The sequence below is a fragment of the Nicotiana tabacum genome, chromosome 6, assembly GCF_000715075.1.
Source record: "Nicotiana tabacum cultivar K326 chromosome 6, ASM71507v2, whole genome shotgun sequence".
NCBI classification, from domain to species: domain Eukaryota; kingdom Viridiplantae; phylum Streptophyta; class Magnoliopsida; order Solanales; family Solanaceae; genus Nicotiana; species Nicotiana tabacum.
The window spans coordinates 146245039-146250170 of record NC_134085.1 but is presented as its reverse complement, the minus strand read 5'-3'; the positions used below and the strand labels follow the sequence as shown (position 1 = coordinate 146250170).

The window sequence follows — 5132 nt, the reverse complement described above, 5'->3', positions numbered from 1 at the left end:
CCTGTGCCTCTTTACCTGTGCAATTCAGATTATATTCCGGAAAGTGTAATGGATGGCAACGATAATAAGCAACTTACCTAATACAGTCAGATGACAATGAGCCAATAACAAACAAGACCACCAATCTCACTCGTAATCGATCTAATTACTTATTTTATTCCTCATTATCTTGTCCATGATCTACCGCACTAAACAGTCTCTTTGCTTTCACTCTCCCATTCCTTGGCTTGAAACTGGTAAAAAATGGAAGAATTGCCAAGCTAAACAATAAAAACCATATTCTTTGTCCCCAGGCCAACCAGAAAAGCATTTCATAGCATATTCTGTTACTTCAATTTTTTTGAGAAAATTTTGTTACTTTTATCTAATTAGTAAACATGGTTGCTTAATCAAATAAACGTTGAAGTCACGACCACAAAAAATCCTTTTTCTTTCAATATAAGCAAATGCTTTATTAATCTGGCACCAAGAAGGTGCGGTGGTCATGTATAAAAGGTGCACAAACACAGAAGTCACTATCGGTAAAAACAATCTGTGGATATTTGAAATTCAAGTAGCCCAGTGCTATGCATGCCATTCTCTGTCACCATAGTTTTCAATAAGCCGAGGTGAAGGAAAAGCAAAATGCATACAACAAGTGCTTCTAATGTTTGATCTTGTAACAAGACTGTCAACAGATAACACATTTTATACAACCCTATCAAAGAAAAATGAATGTCTACTAACAATGTTACAGCTTATACCAGAGTAAATCCACTCTGTTGGAATCAAATGACTGCTATGACAAAGCTGCTGCATGATCCCAATTCTGAGAAAAAAGAAAATGGAAAAGATAAGCTGGTGAAATAAAGTTGCAAAAGCACCGTGAACATGAGCAAAAAATATGGATTGCAATCAAACTTTTTCAAGTTGCAACACCACCTACTCCCCCGGGAGTGGGTGTGTGGGGGGTTGTGTTATCCCTTAAGTTCGTTATCTAAAGAGAGTGTCAATATTCATGTAATTTTCAGCACCAATGATGTTAGTCTGAAACAACGCCAAAATTTAGCATCAAGAATGTTCCCAAAGACTCGTAATAACCAAGCCTTTTATTCAGACAAGCTCTTTCTAGAACTAATAGCCCGCCCAAACTGCAAAAACTTATTTTGAGAAGTGCTTTTTTTTTTAAAAGTGTTTTTCTCAAAAGTACTTTTGGTGAAAAGCAGTTTATGTTTGGCTAATTAGTTTGAAAAGCACCCCTGAGCAGCAATCCTGAGCAGCAATTAGTGTTTGACCAAGCTTTAAAAAAATGCTTCTAAGTGTATTTTTCTCAAAAGTGCTTCTTAAAAAAGTGTTTTTGGATAGAAACTACTTTTTTTCTGCTTCTCCAAAACTGCTTCTGCTTCTGCTTCTCCTCAAAAGCACATTTTTCAATTCCAAAAGCTTGGCCAAACACCTCAATTTTTAGCCAAAAGTGCTTTTGGCCCCAAAAAAAAAAGCATTTTTGGCCAAAAAGAAGCTTGGCCAAACAGGCTATAAAGCATTAAACTCTTCTGCCAGTAGTCAAAGCAAACCGCCAGAAAGCAGTTCATCAACAGAATTGTGATTTGGCCAAGATGACATTGGTTTGAGATATATAGACATCTCCAAAGTCTTCTATCTAAGCAGCATTACACATACTCCTCATTCAGTTCGGTCTTTAGATATTCTACCCAGAAGCGTTCTAGACATTGCAGTACTTTATAATTGACCAAATCCTCTCAAAGACAGGCATAACGTAACCAATTATAGCCTATAGTACAAATTGAGACTTCAAATCCACAGGCAGAACCATTAACAGTCTTCTTGTCGGAGTAAAAAACAATTCTAGTCAACCTTAGTTTCTCTAAATCAACACACAAAGGCAACTTAAATCTCACTAATAAGGTGGCGCAATGTTTCCGATGAACGAAGTAACAAAGATGTACTACATCTAAAATAGATTTCTAAATCCACAGGCAGAACCAATAACAGCCTTCTTCTCAGAGTAAAAAAAACAATTCTAGTCAACCTTAGTTTCTCTAAATAAAAACACAAAGGCAACTAAAATCTCACTAATAAAGTGCGCAATGTTTCTGGTGAGCGAAGTAACACAGATGTACTTCATCTAAAACAGATTTCCAGATCATGTCATATCTAAACTAATAACTCCATGTGTAGTCACCGCCTTTATAACTCGGCAGACTGCATAATCTACAATGTCAAAACTTGTTTGACAATGTTAATAGCGTAGCTCTTAAAGAAAAATCCGGAAGTAAACTATTGCCCTAATCTTAAAGAATCTTCCTCTTCTGTTACCTGCCCTCTAATGATGTTGGGCATATTTATGTATGTTTAGATATTACATTATTCACATTCTTACCACTTTTTAGTTGTATTTGATGTTGAACATGCCTAACTTAGCTTGAATATCGAGTACTACAACAACAACAACGCCATTATAGTCCCACAAGTGGGGAAAGCTTGAATATCGAGTCTTACACTAATTTGGATGTTAATGGATGATAGGGGTACATGGGAGATGGAATTTGGAGCAAGAAACGAAGAAATATGGCAAGGAAGAATTCAATGCCTAGGCCACTGCTCCACCACGGTGCCAGTAGCACGCAACACTTAGGAATTTCCAGAGAGCAATTTCAGCGCCCATGACCACCGCCCATGGTGCCTGTAGCACCCAAAACAAAATGTGCAAATTTTCCACCACGCTTAGTGGTGCGTCGCGCCCCCTAGGGCAATCAAGCGTAATCCCTATGTGAATAGGAAGGGGTCCAACTGCTTGTAAAAGGACTCTAACCTAGTTTGAGGGGAGATTCGACTTTTGGAGGAAGAGAGGATGGCTAAAGCAACTAGGGAACAAATTCAATCCTAAGCTTTTCTTCTCTTTTTCTTTTCTTTAATATTAAAGTTCCTTAGTTTTAGGGTGACGGTGCTACATGATTGTTGATGTTTGACGCTTGAATTGACTTATCATATTGGTTAGCTTAATTATTTGATTGTTTGGCCAACTAACTATGAATGCTGAATTGAACTCGGAAATAAAAATTCTAGATTGCAATAGGATTGAATAAAGCAAATTCTTGCACCTAGACCTCGGGGAATGGATTCATAGTTAGCGTATGAATATACCTAATCGTCTTGCTTGGTTATTAGCCAGGAATTACTAAAGCGTTCTTGTTAATTCTAATTCTATAAGAATATAGGCATTATTTTAACTTGAATTGGCGAGTAATGATTCAATAAATTCTTATGAGCAATACTAACTTTGTCAACCAATAAACCAAAAAAATTAATTAGTCAATTTATGTGAGTGACTCAACCGGATTGTTAAATGACCCATAATCTCTAGAATACTTTGTCTTATTGAATTTTACAACCTAAGTTTGCTTGTTCGTTTTCTTTACTTGTTTATTTTCTAGTTTCGTAGTATTATTAGTTACTGTATAAAACCAAAAGGTCATTCATCCATTGAGGAAAAGAACAATCCTTATTCCCGAACTCAATCAAGGTTATAACTTATATTCCTTTTGCGAGGAACAATTGTCAAGTGAATGTTTTCCAATAGACCACCCCATCCTTATCCATCAAAAAGCTGCTATTGGTATTTTCAATTGCCAATATCTTATTTATCATCGATGATTCCAAGGTTAAAACTTGCATGGGAAACTTTTAGATATTGTTGTTAGCTCAAAATTTCATCAACAAATCTTTCGGTACTTTAAAAAAACATGCAATAGACAACCAATATAGCAGAATTACACTTACAACAACAACGGCCCATTATAATCCCAAAATAAAATATCAACAAATCTTTTGGTACTTCTAGAAAACATGCAATACACAACCAATATAAAAGAATTACACATACCTAAACAAAAATAAACAAAAATAACAGATATCACACAAACAAAACACAGATACTGCATTCAATAGTCATAAATGCAATTTGATAACATTGCATGTTTATTCATATATTAACACACATACACAGATATGAAAGGTTAATACCAAAATACCACAATGCTTATAGAATTACAGCATACTTTCTTCTTTTGTAGTTCAAAATAATTCAAATACAATACTTTATTACATTGTCAAAGCAACCGACACAATTACACAAAGCAATTACTACATAACAACTTTGATTCTCATAGTTGCTTCCTTGTCATACTCAATAGATGTTATAACACTAGCAAACAAACACTCGAAATGCACAATTGAAACAGGTAAATTGGGGGGAAAACAAGAAAAAGAAATTTTACCGAGTAATGTAGAATTAAACGGGGAGTTTATCAACGGAGGTAGGATTGGTTGCAGGGGGTAAAGAATCGAGGTGAGAAGGTAGTGTGGAGACCATGAGAGGGCGATCTTTAGCTTCTTCCTCATCCTCGTCGTCGGATTCGGAGGTGTTGAGATTCACACACGAGCATCGTTCTAAAGATGCGAAAAATGCCGACGCAACGCTCGTACCGAACCACCTAGCTAAACCGTCGAGCTTTTCGTATGACATGATTGATTGAATTCTGCAAAATTTATGGATCAAACAGAAAACCCTAATTCAGCGAAGAGAGGGATTTGGGCGAGGCGAAAATGGTCAATGAGGTGGTGGCTTTCTTCTGAATATCAGCTAGGAATTACAATTTGTCTTTATCCTAACTGCCAGATGTCGATCCTTGGTTTATTCTTGGCCCACGTCTCTTGCTGCGTTTTAGGGTGGTCTGATTATGCAACAACTCATACACAGTTACTCCCTACTCCCTGCCTTCACTATATTTGTGTGCTATACTAATTTACTTTTATTTGTCTATTTTAGCGTATCAAGATAGATAATTTTTTCTTCTCATGTTTTACCTTTATCATTAATTATTCATTATTCAAAATTTTTTAAAATTTTATCATTATTATGGATAAAATAAAATAAATACTTTATTTATTTTTTCTTAAAGTAAGTGCAAAATTAAAAGTAGACAATTACAAGTGAAGGGAGGGAGTAAATATAAAAATATAGTATTTTATTAGATGACGACTTTGATATATATTAAAAACTAGTATATTCTCTATAATTTAAAATATGTATCTAAATTTTAAATAATTAAAAATAATTTTCGTATTATGAA

At 35.2% G+C, this 5132-nt stretch overlaps 1 long non-coding RNA gene across 1 annotated transcript; it reads right to left on the bottom strand.

The window, feature by feature from the left end:
- Nucleotides 1–450: 450 nt before the first annotated feature.
- LOC107793984 (uncharacterized) lies at nucleotides 451–4615 on the bottom strand. The gene is made up of 2 exons (XR_001649850.2): nucleotides 4278–4615; nucleotides 451–808 (listed from the first exon to the last, which is right to left on the bottom strand). It is a non-coding gene; the product is annotated as an uncharacterized LOC107793984 (long non-coding RNA).
- Nucleotides 4616–5132: the final 517 nt, after the last annotated feature.